At 34.0% G+C, this 26,855-nt stretch overlaps 1 protein-coding gene across 45 annotated transcripts in view; it reads left to right on the top strand.

Annotated features, from left to right (window-relative positions):
• PTPRD (protein tyrosine phosphatase receptor type D) overlaps positions 1–26,855 on the top strand; it is a 2,344,803-nt gene that overhangs the window by 290,254 nt on the left and 2,027,694 nt on the right. For all 45 annotated transcript variants that reach the window (XM_037744085.1, XM_037744087.1, XM_017544042.2 and 42 more), the window contains exon 2: positions 7,802–7,856. The gene's annotated coding sequence lies outside the window, so the exon portion shown is untranslated. The remainder of the gene's footprint in view (positions 1–7,801; positions 7,857–26,855) is intronic.

Raw genomic sequence — 26,855 nt, 5'->3', positions numbered from 1 at the left:
CCAGGTTCAAGTGATTCTGCTGCCTCAGCCTCCCAAGTAGCTGGGATACAGGCACGTGCCACCTTGCCTGGCTAATTTGTGCATTTTTAGTAGAGATGGGGTTTCTCCATGTTGGTCAGGCTGGTCTTGAATTCCTGACCTCGTGATCCACCTCGCTCAGCCTCCCAAAGTGTTGGGATTACAGGCATGAGCCACCTGGCCTATGCATATTTTTTTGTATAGCTGGGAGTGAAATTGCAGTAGATGGAATATAATAACTTTATTTAATTAACATTTATAGAAGCTGCCAATCTGTTTGCCAAAGCGAGTGCAAAATTTACATTCCTATCAACAATATATGAGGATTCCAGTTGCTCTACAACTCACATACTTGCTATTGCCTTGCTCTCTGTATCATAATCACCTTAATGAGTTTGATGTGGTGTTTCATTGCAGATTGTTTAATTTTTATTTTATTTTTAATATTTTTTGTGTAGATAGCAGGTATATATTTTTATGAGGTTCCTTAAATGTTTGGAATTAGGCAGGCAATACATAATAGTCACATCATGGAGAATAGAATATCCATCCCCTTAAGCATTTATCCTTTGTGCTACAAACAATCCAACTATATCGTTGAAACTTTGATTTGTATGTCTCTAGTGACTAAAGACACGAGCAGTTTTATATGCTTATTGGCCATTTCTATATCTTCACTGAAGATATGTCCATTCATATCCTTTGTCCATATTTAATATCTTTTAAAAGTAGTTAATAAAGAATAGCTATTTGCACCTAGAGGGGTTAGATACTATGTAATGGGCTTATCTCATTTATACAGAATAAAATTGTAGATCTTTAATATGATCAGGACTTGTATAAAAAAGACAGAGGATGTGATTTGATGCCACCAGAAATTTACTTTGGTAAGACTGGAGAATTTTTAGGATCATTCTGTTGGAAAACAACTCAGCATTTGAACTATTTTTGTTTAAAATAATGAAAAGAAAAACAGCAATGTCTGTTAAGGCTGCTGCTTTAGTCAAACTAGCTTGGAGGAAAATTTAAGTTCACAGCCTAGAAAAGTCTATGGGACACTATTGATTAGACAATACTTCATGAATTAATATAGACCCATTTCACTGGGTGTGCAGATTATGCGTGTTGGTTCCGTTGATCAGGCTAACTGATTTTAATTTCATCTACTGCCTTAATTTCTTTTTGCCGTGTAATATAAGATATTCACGGGTACTTAGAATTGGCATGTGAACCTCTTTGTGGTGCCATTGTTTAGCCTACCAGAGGTGATTTTTTATTTAAGTTTTAGTGATTATTTTAAAATTAAGCCAAAATTCAACAGATATTATGAAATGAAAATGACCCTTTACACTTTTTTATGTATTCACTCAGTCAAAATTAATTTTAACTTAATGCTCTATTCAAATGACACTCCAAAAAAATACTGAGGAACATGAAAACAAATCCACAATGTATCAAATAGAGAGGTTTATGTATATGTATTTGTGTGTATGTGTCTGTGCATGTTTCTTATTTAGTAACATATTTATTTAGGTATGACAGATGAGAACATAGGCCACAATGTTAACTGGAATAATTTATCTGCATGGGCTGTAATTAGAGCTAGAAAATATGTATAAATATGTGTTTGTATGCATGTTTGTGTGTATATGTCAATCAAGGAAAATGACCCAGGCAAGTCTCATTTTAGGAGGTTTATTTGTCAAAGTTAAGGATGTCCCTCCACTCCCCTGAGATAGTTCTATGACTTTCCCCAAAGATGATTTTGAGGACTTCAAATTTAAAGGGGAAAGGGCAAGATATTGAGAAATACACAGTTACATGTGGGATTGGGATGGGGGAAAATATTCGTGTCTTTGTCCTGCTCAGTGAATCTGCATTTTTACATAATATAACATAGACAATAGGGCAGAGGAAACAATCAGACGTACATTTGTATCAGGTGGCAGAGGGATGACTTTTGAGTTCTGCCCTATGTCCCCTGTACTTGCAATGATAATTGATATTTTTATCGATTACATTGCCATGGTGAACTTTGACTGATATGCTTGAGGGTAAAAATCTTGGGGCCCACAGGGAATTTACTTATGGGCAAAATGTGAGGAAGGTATGTAGCTTTTCATCTTTGTAGCCATCTTAGTTAGGGACCAAAGTAGCAGGCAGGTTTGCATGACCCACTTCCCAGCTTGACTTTTCCCTTGAGCTTTGTGAGTTTAGGGTCCCAATATTTATTTTCCTTTCACACATATATTTAAGTTCTGTGATTGCATTTTACTCACATGATTAGAAAAACTTTACAAGATTTTGAAAATGAAATAATTCACCAAATGTTATATGCAGCAGGGGAGGTAAACTTTTTTTCATTTTTCAATACCATATATTAAAAGGTAAATTTTTAATACAGGGAAGACAAGTTTTATGCTTTATCTGACCAAGGGAGTATTACTTAGAAGGACTCAGAGGCTGCATCCTTGCTCAGAGGGAAGGAATTTTGACTGAGTGTTGAGGTGCACCATGTAAGAGACAATGTTTTACCACTTGCAGTATATGCTTGTCATCCCTGTTTTAAATAATTGTGGTTGTTTTCGTCCCTCTAAATGCTGTTTTCTGACATTCATTTTACCTAAAATTTAAAAGGCACTCTTAGAAAGTTAGGTACCAACATTTCATATTAAGAAAGTAGATCATTGGCACAGGTGAATGGATATTTTAGCGTTTACAGTTAGAAGTGCAGACCAGTCTTAACATTTTATAACCAGTTATAAAAAGATAATCCTACAGAGGCCAGGAAGGGCAGCAGGAAAGGGGAGAGGAAGATAAGTCGATTAATGGGTACCAATATAACGTTTGACGTGAGATAAGATTTAGTGTTTGATAGATCAGTAGTGTGACTATAGTTCACAAGAATCTATTGTCCTTTTTTTTCCTTTTTTTTTTTTTTTTAGAAGGAGTCTTGCTCTGCTGCCCAGCCTGGAGTGCAATGGCATGATCTCTGGTCACTGCACCCATGGTCTCCCGGGTTCAAGCAATTCTCCCTGTCTCAGCCTCCTGAGTAGCTGGGACTACAGGCACATGTCACCACACTTGGCTAATTTTTGTATTTTTAGTAGAGATAGGGTTTTACTATGTTGGCCAGTTTGGTCTTGAACTCCTGACCTCAAATGATCCGCCCTCCTTGGCCTCCCAAAGTCCTGGAATTATAGGCATGAGTCACCACGCCCGGCCTGTTGTACACTTCAAAATAGCTAGAAAATAATCATTAGAATATTTCTAGCATAAAGACAAATAGGTAAGACAATGAATATCCCATCTTTACAAATTATACTAGTGAATTAAATTATCACATATATTATTACATGTATTATGCATCAACAAAATTTGTTTTTACAAAGAAATAACTTGAGAGAAAAAATACATCGAGGAAAAAAATATGCTCACAGCCGCGAGGTCGAGAACATCCTGGCCAACAGGGTGAAACCCCGTCTCTACTAAAAATACAAAAATTAGCTGGGCGTTTGGCACACGCCTGTAGTACCAGCTACTCGGGAGGCTAAGGCGGAAGAATCGCTTGAACCCTGGAGGCGGAGGTTGCAGTGAGCCGAGGCTGCGCCACTGTGCTCCAGCCTGGCAACAGAGCAAGACTCTGTCAAAAAAAAAAATATATATATATATATGCATATATATATATATGCATGCTCACAGAGGCAGGGCTAGTTCTGGACTAGCCCCACTGAAAAATAGTGGCAGACACTGAAGTGTAAAGACAGGAGCAAGAAAGGAAGAGTAGAGAAAGAAAATTGGGTGTGTATGCGGAGATCTGGGCTGAAGAGAGTGAAAAGTGAAATTTCAGGGAAACTAGGAGAGGAGGTGTGCTTTATACTAAGGACAGAAAAGAGAATTGTTTTTTTGGTTTTTTTTTTTTGTCATGATCTAGCATGTGGCCACCTGAAAGTTAAAAGTATTTAAACATTTACTTTATTGTAATGACATCATAATTATGCAACTCATAAAACTATAATTCTTTATTGTGAGATTTCTAACAAATTGATAATTAGACAGATGGATAGATCTAAGATTACTCAAAGCTATGACACTTGCTGTAAGGCCTATGTCAGATCACATGTTCTGTGGAATTACATTACCTCTTGTTTTCAGACCCACACCTGTGCATTCTTTTCCACCTATTCACTTCTCTGAATTTAACACAAGGACAGGAAAGCAAGATATCCCCTCTCATCACCAAATCCCTTTATAGGCGTGGGAAAAAAATGCTGTCGAATATTAACTACAACTTGAATCTTAGGTCACTGACCTTAGAATGGAAAAAGAGAATGCCTCCTCATGGATATTTAAAAATCTACCTATGCAAATATACTTTATTTTTTCTGAAATTCTCATATCACTTGCTGTTTAGAAAAAAACATAATATTTTGAAACTACAGCACATAGTTTTTTTGATATTAAATTGCTAAATCATACAGTTTATGTAATTTCTTCAGTCTTTATTTTGTTATCCTCATATTTTATGCATCAAATTTCAATTCCTAAACAGTCTGAACCTCATAGCTGATTGATTCTTTCATGAAGGCATTTAAAACATGAATTGAAGTCTCAAAATGAACCAGGTGTCATGTTCATTCCTTGTCATAACAAGGTCAATAAGACATACATTTTGCTTTCAAGGAATACAGTTTCTTGTTTTGGATAACATTAAGAACTAGGGAATATGTTTGGCTTCTAATTGTTTTCATAGACTTCTACCAGTTTTTACATGGAAACATTTATTTCAGCATTTTGAGCTTATAATCCTATTTCTTTCAAATGCTATCACTGGTCGTACTGTTTTAAATTGTGTTCCAATATAATTGCTTAAATTCCATATTTTTTTGTGTTGTCATATACAAAAGAGGCTAAAAGTTTGCTATAAATTTATGTTCATTGAGGCATTGTTTACAACAGCAAAGACCTGGAACCAACCCAAATGCTCATCAATGATAGACTAGACAAAGAAAATGTGGCACATATACACCATAGAATACTATGCAGCCATAAAAAATATGAGTTTATGTCCTTTGTAGGGACATGGATGAACCTGGACATCATCATTCTCAGCAAATGGACACAAGAGCAGAAAATTAAACACTGCATGTTCTCACTTATAGGCAGGTGTTGAACAATGAGAACACTTAGACACAAAGCGGGGAGCATCACACACTGGGGTCTGTTGAGGGTGCAATGGGAGGGACAGTGAGAGAGAGGGTGGGGGAGGGATAACGTGGGGAGAAAGGTCAGGTATAGGTGATGGGGGAATGGTGGCAACAAACCACCTTGTCATGAATGTACCTACGCAACAATCTTGCATGATCTGCACATGTACTCCAGAATCTAAAGTACAATTAAAAAAATCATGGAAATATATTTGCATGTGTAAATTGAGGTTGTCTGAAATATTATCAATTAAAATTTATAATCATTTTTCTTATTTTAAATTTTGATAATTTTGAATTTGCCCTACAAGTATTTATTGACCACTTGCTATGAATCAGATACAATGGTGGGTGATGGGAATTCATCTGCATACCAAAAAGATAAATCTTTTTTAGCCTTAGCCTTTACCACATTTCCTTTCTATGAGAGGAGAGAGAGCATGTAAGGCTCGGAAATATAGAATTAGATTATTATAGTGTAATAGGAGATTTATATGATTTTAGATTTATAATAGCATCTAAAATAAATGACATAAATATGAGACAACATAGAAAGCATGGCATGAGAAAAAGTTTTATTTGATTCTGATTTTGGTTTACTTTTTTTAAAAAGTGCATAATAAACAAGAGGTATGGAAGTAGGGCTATTTGAGTGGAGAGGATACTTTACTTTCAAACAATTATTGTCCCTTTTCGGTAATTCAACCTTTTAAATTTGTTCATTCAAAACATTTATTTAATCTCTGGATGGACATATGCTGGTAAGTAGATATATAGAGGAAGAAAACACAGAAGCACATTGTTTGTCTTAATGGAATTTACAGTCCAAGGGATTGCTTAACTTATTTTGCTTTAGTGTCTGAATGTCTTATATTCATTCAATAGTTATACAAAGTATGCTGGAATTTATTACATACAAAACACCACATGGAATAGAAGGTACTGAAATTAAGAATAATAAACAAATATTGTACTCTAAGTAAGTGTATTTCTATATTTGAGCATAATGGTTTGGCTCTCTTTTTCAGATTAATTCAAATAATTTGCCATGAAATATTTATCCTGTTGTGTTTTCTTGTATATAAATTAGTTGTTATATGAATTTTTCTAGTGCTGCAAAGATTCATTAACAATCATCATTCTTTACAATGTTGATGGCTTTGTCATTTCTGAATTAAGGTATATTTTATCTTAAGTGTATAGAAATGAAAAAAGGCAGGCAACAGTGTTGAGGTTTTTTAAGCTGTTAGAGTGCTTATTTACAAACTTTAAATTTCTTCTATATTCTACTTGATTAGAAATGCTGACTATAACCTCAAATAAGCAAAGTAAACAAATGAAAAGGATTTGTTCCCTGTAAGTGACACAGGTCAACATCAAGGGCACACTCCTGATGTGGACAGGAGTCAATACGATCTGATAGTCTCCCAGTGAAATGCAAGTGAAGTCCATACTAATTAGCTTATGAATCAGACTGAAACTCAAATTTATTTGGGCCAAAAAGACTACCTACTGTCAAGCAATCAAGCACTATCCCTTTAATTGCAATTTATTCCAAGAACCACAATTTATTGATCCTAGCATACGCTTAAGCCACAGCAGTATCATTATTTGACTTTATTTTAACAGCTTTAAAAGGTTAGAAAGTTAGAGACCACTGTGAAAGATACCATTAAAAAGTTGGATTGCTAACATTGCTTAACACTCTATGCTGAGTAATATTAACTATATATATGGAATTTCATAAAAGGCAAGGGAAAAATTTAATATTAATTAGGAATTCAATATGAGCTGGTGCTTTCTATGTCAAATATTCTTTAGTAATAACAAAGCAAATGAGAAGAAGATCAATATTGCTATATGCATTTTACAGATAAGCAGCAACTTAGAGTTGTTTTGCAAATTGCCCAGAACTATAATGTCAAAATCTTAAAAGTATCTATCAGACTCTAAAGCACATGTTTAATTTCTTACAAAATTTCTTGTGTAATTTTTGCACACTGACAATTCTACAGTACTGTGCCATCTTGACACACACTTAACAATATTAAAAATGTGAAGACATAACTCATCCATATGAATTTTGCACCCAATATTGTCTTTAAAACACAAAACATTAATGTCTGAAAACTTTTATTTATTTGGTGTATTATCTTTTATAAGCCAAGTTTTTTTTCTTTATTCAGTCATTAAAGTTGTATAATTTCACTTTGTAATTTTCAGCTACTTATAAAATGTACTCAGCATAATTCTTGTAGCTTCAAAAACTATTTTTCTTTAGGTAATATCCAGTGACTATAAAGAGTGGCTTACAGTCTGACATTTCTTGTATGTACTTTCTGAGTAAGCCTTAGTAACTATTACAATTCTTCATGAGTCCTCCGTTAACCCTGGACTAGATTTATACAAAAAGGTGGAGGCCCTAGATTTTCTCTGTATTACTCAGAGCAACTTTGCTTTTAATGCTTTCACATTTTGTACTTACATAAAATTTTATTCACAGAATGAACAAACCAATACTTTTACAAAATTAATGTAAAATAATGGATCTAGCCCAATTTCCTCATTTTTTTCAGGTGAAGAAATGAAGAATCAAAGAAGTAAAGGACCAGTCTCAAAGTCACACAACTAGTAAGTAATATCTGCAAACTAGAAATAGATAATAAGAAACTGAATTCTGTCCATTGCATAATAATGGCTTCTCATTTCTGAAATGATACTTAAAACATGAAGTTATGTTCTTATCCCTGTTTAGATCACATATGGTCAGTGCACTAATGGTGTGCCACCTGGGTTCAATCTTGCTATACACTTTGGAGAAATCATACAAAGAGAATTATGGAATCTTCTGACAGTATAGCTCATGAAATGCTGGCATCCATTTGAGGACTTTCCATGTCCTAGATTCTTAATGTGAATCATCTAATTTAATCCTCACAAAAATATTGTTAAAAATGGTTTTATTTTTATTGTAGAAAGAAACTAACACTCTATGGTGGTTGGTAGTTTTTCCATATATGTAGGGCTATTTAATATCTGAGCTAGTTTTTAATTTTTAATATCTCTGACTTTGAAGATGCTCTCCTTTGATATCATACAATTTTGTACTTAGACCAACAAAAAGTAGAGACCAATACAAAGAGTATATAATCTCACACTGGTGTGATATAGCAAGCTGTCCAATACAGTGCGTAGTTCAAGGTGCTAAGAGAAAGCCAAATCGTGAAAGATCCACTTGGGTTGACACTGTATACGCTGTAAAGATCGATGTGCTCTTGCTATTGACTCCAGCTAGCAATTCTTTGAAAACCAGTTACTATGAGACCTAAAATATAATGACATTTACAGACGTGGGGAAACATATTGGCAACAAATGTACGTAACCGTATCACAGGTAGACATAGAGAACTTGTCCAAATAATCTGGAATGACCATTTAGAAGATAGAGGCTACTTTAGCTCATGTAGCGCAAAATAATTATTGAAAGAATTAGCATTTTTTGCTAGATGAGATGTACATAAGTGGAATTAGATGAAATCATTTTCCTTAGGAGAGTAAGAACAGAAACACGAAGGTGGAAAAAAATAGGGATATATTGTCAGTATGGCATATGCTAGCTAAGTCATAAAATATAGTTATGAAGAATAAAGTGTTATTCAGAAGGTGGGAGTGGAATTTGTTGATGGAAGCTTTTGAAGCCCAATTTTCAAAACGTATTTTTACTTTACAAACAGTAAATAGACATTGAAGATATGTTTTCTTCTTGTTGTTGTTCCTTGGTTCTAATGTACATTGCTATCGCTAGAGCAATGTGGAGAGTGAAAAAATAATGAGAGTAAGGATTCCTTTTAATCTCTTAAAAATAACAGGACTTCTCCCCACCTTTGTAGCTGTAATCACTCAGGTTTCTATAGTAGCTTTGAGGAGGACCCACTATCCATTTTCCTCCCAATTGCCCTGTTCTTCATAAATATTTGTTGAATGAATAAGTCCCCCTTCTATCTTGCCCATCCACCTTTAAAATCCCTGTCAAGTAAGGGAGATAATAGACATAAGGATAGCTTTTTATTATCCTGGAATCTTATTTCTTCCAAGATAAGAAGTCTTTCAGAGTGAAAATCTTTTTGTGCTTTGAAGATTCCTGTTTACCTTAAATTTGCACTTCAGATGAAGGGAAGGAAAAGTAAGCTTACTTTTTCCTCAAAAGAAAAACAAACAGGAAGAAGGTGATTGTATAACAAAAGAACAGCAATGAAAAAGACTTTATGCAAATTAAGAATTATTTAGCTCCTAAAAGGTCAGCTGCTTGGTTGTAACACTCAGATAGAGAAGAAAGTGGTCTGAAAGTTATCTGCCCTAATGTTAGATGACCAACACTGGGCAACTTCTGCTCCTAATGAGGATTCCTTTTTAATCTTTAGCACTCTCCTCATTTTACAACCTTTCTTCCAGGACTTATATTTATCCACTAATAAAGCTAAACAATACCACCTCAATACTATGCTGCTTATTAACTATAATTTTGCAAGTAATGACAGCTGCACTCTGAAGAATTTACTTTGTTCTTGCTTAGTTGAATTTATACCCATGAATCTTTCTTCCATGTTGAGTTTTTTTTTTTTTTTCTTTTGGTCTACATTATATTTATGACCGTGGGTCCTCTTTAGCAATGTACTCTATTTAATTTATATTCAGTATTCCAATAAGCTAAATATCCACTCTATATTGAATCTCTGCTCTACTTTCTTAAAGAAAAATATGTATTTTTTTCTCCTGTTCCAAACATGGGCTATCTCTCTCAAAAGCAATACCTTTGCCATTAGAGTTCTTTTTGCTAAGTCAATACATATTAACAATTTTGAGCTTCTAAGAAAGCAGCACTTTGATGTAGGAGCTATTCAAGAAAATTCTATATTTAAGGTTTGACATTTCCTTTGCTCAGGTATTTGCAATAAAAAGATGAGTACAGTTTGGGGTGGGAAAGAAAGATAACATTATACCTTTATCTATAGATGTGATAAAAGTCAAAATAGGCCAACCTTGTGAGGGTTTGGTGTGAACACTGAATACCTGCAGTGTGTGCCTGGCACACAAAAAATTATTTGTTGAAATGCATTATTGGCTTGTAACTGACAGGACTTTTGTCAGTTTTATTTGTCTGTGCGTGGAAGTACTATTAGTTGAAGGTTCTATTGGTATGGATAGAAATGTAGCATTAAATTTCAGGCAACTGTCTCAGGAATCAGTCCTCTGCTTGCTAGAATGTCACTCATTAGAAGAAAGGTGAAATTGTGCAGGCACTGAGCTATTGCACTTACTATACCTGACTCCTGGTAGCCAATTGTGCTGAGAACTGGCAAAGAACATGGTTTCTCAGCACTGTTTCCTTACATAACTTTGATACTGCTAGCAAGACCCAGTGGTATTCCATATATAGTCTTCTTTTTATGCATCCTCAATTGGTCTTTAAACTGAAAATAGAATGAATCTCATATGATAGAAATAAAGTTACTTCATGACTCTTTAATACCTGATATGGAGAAATAAGTGAAAATGTCTGCATTTTTCCCAACAAGATAAATTAATAAATGTTTAAAACTATGAAAATTTGAAGAATATGCAATTGTTGAAAACATATTTTAACATAAAAGACAAAATATGAGAAGCAGATTGGCAAGGAGATCAAAAGCATGGATTCTGAAAAAAAAAAAAAAACCGTAATGTGGGTAAAATTGTGGGTTCCATCATTTGCTATTTGTATAACCTTGAAGAAAAGGACCGAGCCTCATTTCCTGCACCTATAAAAACGTCTACCTCATAGATTGGCTCTTAGTGTTAAATAAGTTAATGCATGTCAAGTTTCTGACACATATGTATAAATAAGATTTAGTTTTGAGTATTACTAAAATGCTTTATGACTTAAGCATTATTTTAATTATATATAAAACTGCTGGTTTCTTTAAATTCTGAAACTGCAAAGGAAAAAAATGAATGAGTGAATATACAAAATATTGTTTTATATTAAAGTTTGCAAGAACACAACCTCCATATGTTAACATGTTAGAAATTTCTTTAGGACCTATTCAATTATACTATCTCTGTTTTGTTCACATAAATTTCCTATTCAAATGCATGAAAAGTGAATAGATAGATAGATATGATTATTTGGAACTATATCTAAATCCACTTGGTATAAGTCATTAGGTAGAGTAAAGTGTGCAATATTCAATAGTATATCTGTATCTGTATCTATATCTACATGTTTACTCACCCTTCAGATTAACATTGTAATTGGAATTTATTATAAAATGTGTACCTATATAATAATGAGGAGGAAAATTCTGTTTTATAAATGGCGTTAGCAAAGTGATTTAAAGTAATTTAATACAATATCTTCCCCACATTTAAGAAACCAAAACTGGGCCACTCAGTTTTAGGAATATAAAATTGAAAAGGAAAGGTTTTTTGTTTGTTTGTTTGTTTTTAATAAATTAAATAAGCAAGGTTTTGTAGATGCCAATATTTGCTGAAGATGCTGCAGTTGCAATCCAACTCACCTAGTCTAGTTTGTCAGATGGTTCCTTGACTGTGATCTTGAATGGATACCATCCATTCGGAATTTCCTAGGCTATTTATTTCTCATTGCACGTCTGGAACCACATCGACTATGTCTACAGAGAATGACTTTTATGCCTAACTCCAATTTCCAAAGCTCCAGTTGTCCTTCACAGTCTAGTTCTAGTATTACTTCCCAGGTTTCATAAGTGGTACTCATACCCTATTCCCTGTGTTCCCTTAGTGCTTTGTTTCAGATATAGCTTTTAATAGTGCCTACCTATTGTTATTTGCCAACATTTTTGTCTCCACTCCCCCTGCCAATTTCTTTCACTCATTCTTTTTATCTTCAACCTTCCAGCCATCTAAGACAGACATAAATATTGCGTAGACATAAATATTGCGTAGACCTAACATTCTTGGTTATTGGAGCACCATGCTTGCTGATCCTTTTTCTTTTCCTGTTATATTTTATTTGTGACTGAATTCTGGCAAATGCAAAATAGGCAAAATTATGCGTACCATTTTCTCGCCCACAAAAACTCCCACCTATAATTCTCATGCTTGTTTGCTTGTGGTAATAACTTTAGGAGCCACAGAAAACTGGTGTTCTGTTTCTACTTACCAATCCTCTTCTATCCAAACTCTGAGATTAGGTCTTAGCTTTCACGTATTTTAGTGTTCATATTTATTAGAAGTCTACCATATGAATAAAGCTACTATAAACATCTTACGAAGTTTTTTGGTGTGTGAACGTAAGTTTTCAACTCCGTGGGGTAAATACCAAGGAGAACAATTGCTGAATTGTATAGCAAAAATATGTTTAGTTTTGTAAGAAACTGTCAAATCTCTTCCAAACTGGATGTGCCCTTTGCACTCCCACCAGCAAATGAATGAGGGTTCCTGTTGTTCCATATCCTTGACAGCATTTAGCGTTTTCAGTGTCCTGGATTTTGGCCATTTTGCCCATGTTGTTTTAATTTCCTTTTCCCTGATGACATAGTGACCATCTTTTCACATGCTTATTTGCCATGTGTATATATTCTTTGGTGAAGTGCCTGTTAATGTCCTTGGCCCATTTTTTAATGAAGTTGTTTGTTTCTTACTGTTTAGTTTTAATTGTTCTTTGTATATTTTAGATAACATTCCTTTGTCAGATTTGTCATTACAAATATTTTCTCTCAGTCAGTGTCTTGTCTTTTCATTCTCTTGACAGTATCTTTTTCAGTTGGAATTTTTTATTTTAACTAAATGCAGTTTATCAGTTCTTTGTTTCATGGATCATGGCTTTGTCATTCTGTGTAACATCATCGCCAAACCCAAGATCGTCAACATTTTCTTATATGTTATCTTCTAAGAGTTTCATAATTTTATGCTTGAGTCTGTGATATATTTTGAGTTAACTTTTTTGAAGAGTGCAAGATTTATGAGTAGATTCATTTTTTGGTTTGTTTTTGCATAATGGTGTCTATGTACCAGGCACCATTTGTTGTAAATGTGATCTTTTATTCATTGTTTTGCAATTGTTCCTTTAAGAAACCTAGTCTGTTTCTAGTCTAATCTGTTTCTAGGTACTCTGCTCTATTCCATTGATCCATTTATCTATTCTTTTGCCAGAACCAGACAGTCTTGAGTACTGTGGCTTTATATTAAGTCTTGAGGTCAGGTAGTGTCAGTCCTGGACTTTGTTCTTCTCCTTCTATATTGGCTTGGCTATTGTGGGTTTTTGCCTCAACATATTAGCTTAGCAATCAGTTTGTTGATATCCAAAATATAACTGGCTGAGATTTTGACGGGGATTGCAGTAAGTCTTTAGATTAATTTGAGAAGAACTGGTATCTTGACATTGAGTCTTCTTGTTTTTGAACATGGAATCTTTCTCCCTTTACTTAGATTTTTAATTTCTTTCATCAGAGTTTCATAGTTTGTATCATGTATATCACCTACATATTTTGTTAGATTTATGCTAAAGTATTTCATTTTGGGGGCCACTAATGTAAATGATATTGTATTTTTAGTTTCAAATTCTAGTTAATTGCTGATAGATAAGACAGCGATTGACTTGTCACTGTCAATCAAAGAAAAATTGACTTTTCTTTATTGATCTTGTATGCTGAATCCTTGCTACTATGGTTTTTTAGTTCCATGAGATGTTTTTGTTATTGTTTCTTTTGGATTTCCTACATAGGTGATCTTGTCACCTGCAAGCAAAGACAGTTTTATTTTTTCCCTTTCCAACCAATGTAAATTGATTTCCTTTTCTTATAGTATTATCTGTGATGTCCAGTATATTGTTTGAAATGAATGGTGAGATAGAATGTTGTTGCTTTATTCCTGATCTTAGAAAGAAAGGTTCAAGTTTCTCACCATTATGATGTTTTCAGTATTTTTTTTGCAGGGAGGATAGATATTTTTTTTACCAAGTTGTGGAAGTTCCTTTTTATTCCTAGTTTAATGAGATATTTTATCATGAATGGAAGCTGGATTTTGTCAAATCCTTTTTCTGGATCTATTGGTATTATTATGTTGTTTTCTCATTTATTCTATTAATGTGATAAAGAAGAGTCACCTTTTAACATTTGATATAACATATTGGTATATTTTCCTATTATCTTAAAGCCTTCTTTCAGAGTCTTCTTTGTTAACTAAGTTGAAGAATTACTTTCAGGCCTTTCTCTATCTTTAGTTTATACTTACTTTATACACAATACTTACCTTTAGCACCTGGTTATTGATATAATAATGTTTTACATACTAAGTATATTTTTTTCTACTATATACACTTGCCTGTTTAGAAATTTAGTATTTCATTTTTTATGTTAAAAAAATGGATCAACTTTAATATGATTCCTATAACATTTGGAATGAGGGAAATTTTCTTCAACAACGGAAAATATAAATGTAATTTTATTTAATTCATAGGTTCAAATATTGAGAAGGTAGCAAGTCTCAGTCAAGTGCATAGATGCAAGAGCTAATTCCACAACAATCCCAGAGAACTAGGTAGACAAAACCTGAAATGTACAGGAGAAGAAATAAGACTTTTCTAACAGCATTGTGCTTCTTTAATTTTAGCAACATCTTCGCAAGGATCAAGTAAAATCTTCTTAGGTATCCTGGTGTATGCCATGGAAATAGCAGATGTTAAGTGGGCTGAGTTTAAAATTCCTTGCTAAGATTTTACCTTTTTAAATGGAGGTAAATATTGTCTTTTTTCTAGCCTTTCCATATTCTCAAACACCCTCAAAAATGAAATTAGAAAACAGCAGATTCGACTTCTTCAGGGCAGCCAATTAAATGGCTGAGGGTATCTGTTTCTGTGTTGTTTTCAGAAATAATTGTATCATTAAATCGCTGAAATTGTAGTGTCAGCAGGAAATAGAGAAAATATCTGCCAAAGGAAGAAAAAAATATGAACAATGCAGCTGCTTTGATGTCTTCTTGCCCTTCTTTCCAGTGTCTAGTGCTGAACAAGCTATAAACAAAATGTGAGGGACAAAAGCCTCACGTGGTTGTTCCTGGGTGATTTCAACCTCCCTTTTAGGGAGATCTGCTCACTGATTTTTCTGCTCCCGCCTGACACCTTAGGCAAACTGCACTAATCAGAGTCTCAGAACACAACTCCTACTTCCATGCCTCTGTTTCTCTCCCACTTACTGTTCACTCACTGAATATCCTCTCTTCTTATGTTATAGAATTCAATCATTTATTTATTCAGCAAATAACTATTAAAGTCCTAGCTTATGTCAGGCATGATTCCAGCTGCTAAAATACATCCATGATCAAAGCATATTTAAAAATCTCTTCCTTTGAGGAGATGACTTCAAGGTAGTAGCAACAAACATTATGTTATATACATTATAAATATGACAATTATATGTTAAAAAGTGATCAGTACAGCTTGGAAAGGGAAATCAAGAGTTAGGGGCTGCATCTTTTAATCAGGTGATTAGAGACTTCTGACAAAGCATTTTGCTTAAACTGTCTTAAGAGACTCATGACATAGTGGTTAAAAGCACAGACTCTTTCACTGGACTACAGGAGTTTGTAATGCAGCTCTGTTGTTTATTTATTAATTGTGTGACCTTGAAAAACTTACTTTATTTTTCCAGTTCTCAGTTTTTTCATCCCTAAAGTGAGGTTAGTATCAGTACCTACTGAGTTTTATTTTACATATAGGATTGAGAACGTGGGATATAGGTAGTACACATTACATACCGCATATAGTATGTCAGACTAGGTGAAGTCTTTCAATATTATTTCCTGAAAAGAGCATACACTTCAATTTAGAGACATATAGGTTCAAAAACTCAAAGTTATTTTTTTCTCTCCTTACTAATCTGAACCTTAGTTGTACGATCAGGGAAATGAAGATAATTCCTACTGCTGAAAACTGTTTTGAGGATTAGAAGAAAGTTCATATTATAAATGGGTAGGAGATCCTTGCTGAATGTCACACCACTTTGCTCTCCTCTTCTAAGCCCTGTCAAAATTCTTTATAGTCTTCTTGTATTATCTCAGCTGGTGAAACATTTAAGTCTCCTGGAATCTCTCAGGTTATTTATTTCATATTAACTTGTGCAATATTGTAGTTTCTCCCTTTTAAGACATTATGGATGATTAGAAGCCATTGTCGATTTACTAGCAAGTTTTCAAGGGAAAAAAAGAAACACTTTCACATGAAATGCATCCATCAGTTATATAATGTGCCTTGATTTTAAAACAATTTAAATGTAAAAAATAAGTGCATTATAGAATCAATGAAATGTGTTAGTATCTGTCTACATCTCATCGCTGCCAGTATGTGATTACTCTGAAAAACTGTGATTCTGTGTATCCTTCTCCTTGCTTAAACCCCTGCCTTGTACATTAAAAGAACTCAGTAAATATTTCATAGATGATTTAATGAATGACTACATAATTTTTTGAACAACAGAACTTATTTAGGTTTATACAGAAACGTCAAATGAAAGTAATCATGAGTTTTTATCTAAGAGGCATTTCTTCATCTAAAATTGCATAAAAATAAGTAAGGACATAGTAAAGTAAATTTTGTTGGCATGAATATGCATGACAAAAATTTCAATTATTTCTGATTGGTTAGAGCGCTTTTTGGTGGCAAGTTACAAAAACCCAATTTGGCCTAACAAGCACAAAAGGGGATTTTCCTCTAAGCACACAGGATTCTAGAAGCATAGTGTATAACTCAAGAGCAGGAAAGCAGATGCAACTCTGACTGCTCCACTTTCAGCACCAAATTCTTTATGAACCATCTCTTACTATTTCACCAACCACTCCAAGACTAGTTAAAAAACAAAAATCCTGTGGATCAGAGCATTCAGACAGGGAATGGGGGAATGTTTTGCCTCTGCTCCACAGTGTCTGGGCTTTCAGGTGGAAAGCTTAAGTGCTGGCTTCTCTTCATTTCACAACCGACAGCCTCCTTCACACTAGACAAGCTTCTGTTAATAGTCTTCTCAATGCCCTTTTAGCTTCTTCACACTGCAGGGGTCCAAAGCCATGGCCAGATGGTTTTACTGCTCCTAACTATGCTGTTTTTTTATTGCAATAGCACTCATCTTCCAAACCAGTGTCTGCATTAGGCAGTATTTGGTAAGAGAAGCAGAATCACTATGATGATACAAACTATGGGATTTTTTATAGAGATGAGATCTTATGGAATTGTGAAAGTTGATGGAGTAGTTTATACAAGGCTACTGCCTCTGCATCTGGTGTTGAGGATGACATTGCTGTAAGTTGGCTGAACCATTAGGAAGGAAGAATGATTGTGAAGTAGTGGAGAACAAGGACAAAACTGAAATCCACCAGAATGAACTAGGACCTGGTGGAATTCATGTATGTTTTTCATCACTACCAATATCAATGGTATAGATGACCTGTGAGAGAAGTTGGCTAACTTTACTAGTGACTTTATCAGGGACTTGATGCAAACTTAGAGAAGTATAAGAAGGAGAATCAAAAGAAGCTTAAGGCGTTACATGACTTTTTGCTGCCCTCTGCCTATATTAACATATAGGCAGAGGGCAGCAAAAAGTCATAGGCCAGGGATGCATGCCAGCTGCTCCTGAACCTAATAGCCTACATCCACCTTTGGAGAGTAAAAATTACTACCAATTCTCTACCTACAAAATCATGTGCAAATTTCTCTTGTGGCCAAATCTTACTTGAAACCATATAGGAATGAAACTATGGAAAATTCAGTTCCAGTGTAGTTGTGACACAGTAAAATATACCACAAGCAGTATGCATCAATAGCCTTTAAAATATTGATATCCTTTGATTATAGGCTTTTGAAGTTATAGAAACCGAATATAGAAAAAGGAAAAAAAATGTGTCGGGGGGAGATTGTAGTAAAGATAAAAGATTCCTCAGTTACCTTATAATAAAACAGGAACACAAATCTACCCAGGAATGGGTCTCTGTGAGAATCTGCAACATGCTTTTATTCTCTGTCCTTTGTTACTGTTTCTCTTTGTATATTTGTTTTATCATTTTTCCTCTAACACCAGACATGTTTCCCCTATACACTCAATCCAGATGTTGGAATACACCATCATTAGCTGTTGAGATTAATATAGTACAAAAGTACGGAGCACAGTAAGATCAATCTCACAGACCCAGATAAAATTCCTCAGAAAAGTGTTCAAGTTTACTGTGACAGGGGGCAAGTTCTTGTTATGCAAATTGACAGTTGCCACCTCAGCTATGTGGATGAAATAAGGTAAATACAATTTCCAGGAAAAAAGGAATACAGAAAAAATGTTCAATAGATGTCTACTAGAGTAGTGAGATTACTAAAATAAAACTTAGTTTTGTCATCAAAAAGCAAGAATCTGACACTGAAGTGCTGATATAGCATACATTTTGCACAGTGTAGCCATATCTGTAGAAGGTAGAAACTATCTCAAGCCATGTTAATGAAGGTGCAAAAGATGGATTGGTCAGAGATCTTCCATCGAAATGACATTTTGTCCCATCAGAGTTGAAAGTGAGCAAGATGCCATAAAACCAAAAGGAATCACCTATTTCTAAAGTTCCCCAATGAGTTGGACTTCTGTCTTCATGTTACCTCTATTTCTCCTGTTAATTAGGAAATTATTCTTTCACTGCATAGAGATTAATTTATTCCCATCTGAAGACCTAAACTTATGGAACATATAATCAAGTATTTTCCCCAGGTGTGTAATATGCTTAAGGTTTACCTCCAGCAAGTCATTCATAGTCTCAGAAAAACTCTTTACAATGCTACATTGACTCGATTTCTGGAGGTAAAGTGCCTTTGTATCTCTGTGCATTTGTTTAAGTTGCTAACAAGTTCCTACGGGCAAAGAGAAGTTTGTAGGGGGTGTGCAATGCACATTTTTAAAAATGATTTCTGTACTCTCAAATCTTGAAAAAAACATAAAAAGCTGCTCTTTTTAAAGTAAGAGCACCCCAGAAATCCCTCCTACTAGTTTTATAGTCTCCTGTGCAAGTGCATTTTCAAGTACCAGGTGTAATTCAATAGACATCATCATGAAAAATAAGAAAATAAAAAATTGAATCTGTGTCTCTGAGCTACTAGAAGGGTATTCAGGAATAGCCCCAGGCTAGATATAAATCATTGACCAAAAAAAATGGCTCTCAACATTCCTTAGGATTTCTAAAATTTTCTGATCTGTATAGGGTCAATTGAATCAAGGTGTTTTTGTTTGTTTAGTATTGTTTTGCTTTTAAGTTGGAAGCTCTTCTTCAGGAGCAGGAAGCTTACAACAGGAATGGAAGTCTTATCTCTTTATTGTGTATCTTGACTTACAGATAGATTTTTTAATAATAAAAACTCCAGAAATTTTAACTGCCATGTACAGTTGCAAGGACCCAAGTCTTGTTCTTCTAAGCAAATATCAAAGAGTAGACCTGAGTTCTTCAGGAGCCATGGGACTACGAGAAAGCCCTTACGGGGACCCTCTCAACAAGCTTGGCTTGGTTTGAGTTCTAGAAATTATTGTACTGATGTGAATAACAGGAAAATGAGTGATCGCTTTTTTGTACTTTCTTCCTCAGGAGGTTTGGAAAGGAGAAAAAATAGCTTCAAATATACTTCTTGTAAATATCCTGAGGTTTTGCAACTGAAATGTTTTTATTTTCCTTCAAACTTGTTTAAGAAATGTTTTAATACATATTTACTTTATGCAAGAGCGCTAGATTTTATGTTCGTCCAGCAAAGTGTTTCCAAACCCAATGATATAATATAGAATATTCTAGAGATTGATTAAAAAATGATAGTTAATTTTATTAAACATTTCTGGCACACATACAAATCAGACCTGATAATGATTCCTTTATTACCAATTATTAGGAAGTGAGAGAGAATACTATTTAGAAACACATATATTTTATGATCAATTTATCTCAAAGACTTAGGTTAACTCAACAAATGATGAATAATCTTTTCATTTCTATTAGGTAAATCAACTGCCATGAAAGTAAGTATTTTATTTAGGGGGTCACATTAGCTCTAAATAAAAGTGATTATTTTGTTTTTCATTTCCTGCTGAACAGCAAGATTTACAGAATAATATGCTATCACATATATATATGCACAAATGCACACACATACATATATATCTGTAACATTTATATATGTAATGGATATGATATATGTGCATGCTTACTTATCTTCAGTGCCTAGTAATTGTCTAGTAGAAAATCAGTTAATTTATCATTCAAACAAATTAAACAACCACAAAAAAATTCCAAGGTTATTTGAACATAGATTGTCAGGTGTGCAGATGTTTCCTATGAAAGTGTTGATTGAAGTTTTTGTTCTAGTATTTCTATTGTATTCCAAATAAATTGCAGATTCAAAGAATGGACATTGCCTAAGAGAGCTTGTCATGTTGATATCTCATAACCATAATTAGAAAATTGCCAAAGTACATTTTAAAAGTTAAAAAAGCATGCCAAGCCAGTATAGAGCCCCTTTTCCTATTTAGAAATATTGTAATATACAAAAACATAAATAGTTTAAAAATGGATGAAAGATGTTTTCTGAAAGCAAGATGTATCAGTGATTTTCTCTTCATGCTTCACATTTTCTAAGTTTGCAAAAATTATTGTGTATTATTTTCATAGCATGAAATAAAACCAAAATGTGAGATAATTTGAAAGTGAAAAAATGGGTCTAGTATCAATTTATGTATCATGGACTAGAGATTTAACAAAAATAACAAACAAATATTTTTATTATTTAACAAAAATAACAAACAAATAAATATTTGTTTGTTATTTTTGGCTTTGGCTCATTAGCATACATCATAATAGCCAACTAATTATTATTATTATTATTATTATTTTTTTTTTGAGACGGAGTTTCACTCTTGTGACCCAGGCTGGAGTGCAATGGCGCGATCTCGGCTCACCGCAACCTCCGCCTCCTGGGTTCAGGCAATTCTCCTGCCTCAGCCTCCTGAGCAGCTGGGACTACAGGCACACGCCACCATGCCCAGCTAATTTTTTGTATTTTTAGTAGAGACGGGGTTTCACCATGCTGACCAGGATGGTCTCGATCTCTTGACCTCGTGATCCACCCGCCTTGGCCTCCCAAAGTGCTGGGATTACAGGCATGAGCCACCGCGCCCGACCTAATTTTTATTATTTTTAATCAAAATTTTATGCTAGGAGGATACTTTAAACTTTGCTTAGTTAATAAATCAATCTGTTCACACAAAGAATATCAAATTAATGGATTACAAATATAATACACATAACTTTCTGTGTATAGTCAGATTACTAAAATGACCATGTCACCTTAGAGGACCTTTTATTTGGACATTTGGCATTTGACATTTTACCTGAATTATGTGGCAGCTTTTTGTTAAATAAGACAAAAATTGCCTAATCTAGCTCCTGGCTTTTCTTATTTAAACTAAGAATTTTGAAAATTGTCCAGTGAAACATGGTAGATTGCTTTTTAGTTTTGTTTTTAGCTTAGCAAAAGTGATTATATTTATGTAAAAAAAAGTCTACCTTACAATTAATCAGTAAATCAAAAGCCAGGTTTGGACAAACTTATCTTTTTAGATATTTGCTCAGATAATTTATCAATGTGAAAACAAAATGATCTGAAAACAGTTTCTGTTTGTTGCATAAAAAGTTATTTTACTGGGGTGTATATTTTATGTTCATTTTTGTCAGTTAAACTACTGAAAAACTATGCTTATCATTTTATAAAATTGTTACTATACATCTATAGTCTATCCAAAATCAATTTTCAACCCAGGCAAAATTCTTCCTTTAGTTATTATTTTGAAAAATCAGGCATCAATTAACTAATTATTGAATATGATATGTATCTTACAGATTAAACAAATTTAATCAGCTTGGAGTTGGTTTTGAAAGGTCTAGCTTTTTTTTTTTTTTGATGTATTCAAACAATTAAATATTTTTTAATGCCTCATGACTTCTCTTTTATTTTGTTATAATAAAGCTTTTAAACTACGGAAATGTCAGCAAACTAAAAATAAATCAGGGACATTGTTTAGCAGTCTGCAATTCCTCATTATTACTCTCTCTTTCCTTGTAATTAAGAGATAAACCTAACTTAGTGTTAACTGTTTAAAGACAGTAGGATTAAGGATTTCATGTAATTTCAAAACTAGTCTGTATTGGTATATTTGCTCAGAATTCATCATCCCCCCAAAAAAACAAAAAGAGGTATAGCCAGAATGGGGATTTATGTGCTGCCTCAGTAGAACATTAACCTTTTTTAAATTGTCTAATGTATAACTAGGCTTTGTATCTCAACTTGTGGCCAGCATACCAACAATATCAGCAATTCTTGGGTGCTTATCAGGAATTCAGTCTCAGGCCCACCTCACACTTATTGAAACAGAACCTGCCTTAATTTAACAAGACCCCCCAAACTATTTGTTGGACCTTAAGGTTTGAGAAGCACTCTTCTAGAACACTTGTCTCCATTTTACACTTAGTAGTACATTGGGGAGGGGGTGAAATCTAGAGCTACCCGGACCTGAGTACCAGCTTTAACACATAGTAGGGAAATATGTTGTTTAATAATAACGACTTAAAAAATGTGTTATGTGCTTCATTTAAATAAAGTACAGAAAGGTACTTTATATGTTGATTAAGATGGTATATGTGTTGATAAAATTTGAAATTTTGATTTGCTTTGTTGACTTATACGTTTGATTGTTAAATTAGTTCTAATCTTTGAGAACATGTGGAGCTTTCTGATAACAAATCTAATAGTAAGTGAGGGATCATTATTGGTGAAGTTATTTCAAAAGCTTGGCATAGAGTTTACGTTTTCAAAATCTAATAATGGTTAAACAAAAAGACTGAGCGTTTCTTTGAAGGCAGGGATGATCAATAGGGATAACCTAGATCGCGGCAGATTCTATCAGAAAATGTGCTACATTTGGCGAAATATAGGGATCTTGGAATGCATACGAAGCCATTGAGAGTGTCATCTGACTCCACAGTCTGAATCAGCTCAATCAACTCTGGAATCAGTAGAGTGACAGCTGTCTCAGGCAACTACTCTGCCTTTTAATAATATTGATACTAACAATATGAGCTGTCTACTTGTTGGCCAAGCAGAAAATATAACTTGTCTTTGAATTTCATTTTTGCTATGAAGTCATACGGACTTATCGTCAATCATTTCTGTATCAAAAATTAATAAAATCTTCTAAACCTGGTGTGTTAAAAATCTTTGTTCAAACTACTACCAAGGAAATATTATAAGGTATTATTAATATCTACATTGATATTATTGGTTTAAAGTTTGGTCTAAAAGAAGGGATAGACTATCAGAGTATCAAATAATTGGAATTTATTCTTATAAGGGGTTACATATTGATGAAGTTCATTTGTGAAATCTATATTCTCTCTCTTTAGAGAAGAGTCAATCAATTCTCAGTGTTCTCATACTTCATAATTACAGGAGAGTAAGAGAAGAGGCATTATAATTTATGAAGTCTTTGCTTTGTTTAAAGAAAGACATGAATCAATATTGCAACCCACTTTAAATGTTTCCAGGTTCTGCTAACTTAATTCAATGGAAGGCAATTATCCAATTTATTTTTAATTTCTCTTAAAAATTTTCACAAGTGAATTATCAGAATCTTTTTTTCTTTAGAGAATAAATACTCTTCTAATCCATCCCTCCATAGCTTGTTTTAAAATCATGTTTTGAATAGTTGCCCTGATCACTTGTAAATATGCATGTTATTTCTTCTTTTTGATACAATGTGGAATAAGTAATATACTTATTAATATACTATATCCCAATATTAAAAATCTCCAGAAAGGTAAGTATGCATAAATCATCTTTCACCAGACAAAATTTAAGAACTAAATAGCAACTACATATTAAACTCATAACATTTATAATCCATGTTAAATTGCCAGTTTAAGTCATTCAATGAACTCTCTCCTTTTTCTTTATTGATGCCCCTCCACCTTTGCCCAGATGTAGAAAGATTTTAAGCTACTTTGGGAGGCCAAGGCAGGAGGATCTCTGGAGCCCAGGAGTATGAGACAAGTCTGGGCAAAATAGTGAGGACTTGTCTCTAAAAAAATAAACAAAATTAGCTGGGCATAGTGGCTTGCACCTGTAGTCCAAGCTACTTGGAAGGCTGAGATTGGAGGATTGTTTGAGCCCAGGAGGCTGAGATTGCTGTGAGGCAAAGTCATGCTACTGCACTCTAATGGAGTGAGACCCCATCTGAGAAAAAGAAAGAGAGGGAGAGAATTGATGCATATTTAAACTTTAACTAAATAATTAAAATGTTTATTTTTCTTCTTTAAATATATTTTCAAATAGATTGTTTAGAAGTAGAAGCAATAATATCTTCAATAACTTGTTAGGTAAAATTATGAATCAAATAATTTTGTTGTATTACGTATTTTTGAAAGAATCCATATCGTACTCATAGTTACTTTTTTCCTGAACATTCCCCCACATTATAATTGGTTTTATTCAGACCACTACCCTAGGTAACACACGTCACATCTTCCTTCCTGTTCCCAGATGAGGAGTTCCTTTTTGATGGCATCTTGGCACTTGGATTTCTTTACCATCCACAAGTTCCAGTGTGTTTATTTTAGTCCTTTAAAATGTACCGTTTCTTGCTGTCCCTCTGCTAAGTGAAATCTCAGATACAAAACCAGTTGGTACCAATGTGCAAATTGGTTATGTTGATTGCCATCTCCCCTCTTTTTGAATATATTTTTGCTTTTTAATTTATTTCTGAATATTTTAACCCAAAGAAAATCACCACAGAAATTAGACTTATAGTAGCAAACATATATTAAGGTTTGAAGGAGAAAATTAATTTGGCATTTCTTTATTAAAGCTCAATTGTACATGCAAATACTTAAACTAGGCTTGAGTATCCTAAAATCACTGTATATTATAGGTCTGATATATTGTCCCAAGACAACAGAAAAATCCTTAGTTTCTATGTGAAATAGACCTGTAACCTCCTGACTCAGCCTGCAATGTCTTCCTAACATAGCTTATTGTATACTAGCTTTAGTTTGCACTTGTTATTTTGTGGTTTTCTTCACCTTTTTTTTATGCAGTTAGGATGTGCCAACACTGCATTATTTTATCATGCATAATCTTTTTTATGGGTCTTTCATGCATTAAACTGTCTGCAAGATGTTCATATCCATGGTTGTGAAGAGTACATGCTGGTCTTTCACAAGCTGATCAAATATTTAATGAGGTTTTGGTTTGAGCTTGTGGGAAACACTAAAATAACCCTGACACGGATGGCTCAGAGCACAAATTTTCCTCACTCTTTATTTGAATTTGTTTTGAAATCCTGGGTCACAGTCTTTACCATATTACCATTTCTTCCATTATATTTAAAATTTCAGTTACATTAATATGCATCTCTAACTAACACATCTTTCTTGGCTTTCTGACACATTTATTTCAAAGTTAAAATAAGAGAGTAAAGTGAAAGTTTTTCATCTTCAGGAAAAAATTAAAACATTTAACTATGATATTAGGTAATGTATTTACAATGATCCTTTGAATTCCATAGGAGTCAGCCATTCTAATTAGCTGGTTCTTAATTCTACATGTTAATCTACTTGGATGGAAGTTTCAAATGGAAGTGTGTCCTACATAAATATCCCACCTTTTTTAATTTTTAATAAACAGAAGAGTTGCTTTTGTCTTAATACTTAAAAATTACCCCTTCAAAGTAATTTCATTGGTCTGATTTGAAATGAAATCCATACTCAGACAATATGCAACATTCTACTTGGTGTTGTTCTTTTTCCAATATAATCTTGTTCATCTTACCTTCCAGACCATATTAAGCTTCTCTCGGTTTCTTTGATGCTCTAAGTTTCATTCTCTTTGTAATTCTGTTTTCCATTTGTTTCGCCTACTACTCATTCTGCATTTGCAATTCTTTCCTCAACCCTTCCTTTGACCAATCAATGCCCTTCTCTTCATATTGCAGCTTCACTATTATTTCTTGAGAGACCTTTTCTATGACTCTGCAGTTCTGACTCTGTAGTTGCTGTTAGAAGTATGCCAGACACTCTTACAACAGTTCTCATTTTTTTTTTCCTTTGGAGTAGTTGTTATTATTGTAAATGATTGCTTAAGTAACTATTAATGTTGCTGAAATCATTATTAGTGTAAAGTATGTCACTTTACTAAAGCTGTATAAGGGCTGAGGCTGTCTATCTGGTTTTCCACCCAATGTCTAAATTCTAGCCAGTACTCTACACACATTTGGTGAGAGAATCAATGGGCCAGGCGCAGTTCCTTACACTTGTAATCTCAGCACTTTAGGAGGCCAAGGTCAGATTACTTGAGCCTAAGAGTTTGAGACCAGCCTCGGCAATATGGGAAAAACCCTGTTTCTACAAAAAATTTGTTAGGCATTGTTGCATACATTTGTAATCCCAGCTACTTGGGAGGCTAAGATAAGAGGATCACTTGAGCCCAGAAAGCAGAGGTTGCAGTGAGCCAAGATCATGCCACTGCACTCCAGCCTGGGAAACAGAGTAAGACCCTGTCTC

The sequence above is a fragment of the Cebus imitator genome, unplaced genomic scaffold (assembly GCF_001604975.1).
Source record: "Cebus imitator isolate Cc_AM_T3 unplaced genomic scaffold, Cebus_imitator-1.0 Scaffold164, whole genome shotgun sequence".
NCBI lineage: Eukaryota > Metazoa > Chordata > Mammalia > Primates > Cebidae > Cebus > Cebus imitator.
This window is presented reverse-complemented; position numbering and strand designations above follow the sequence as displayed.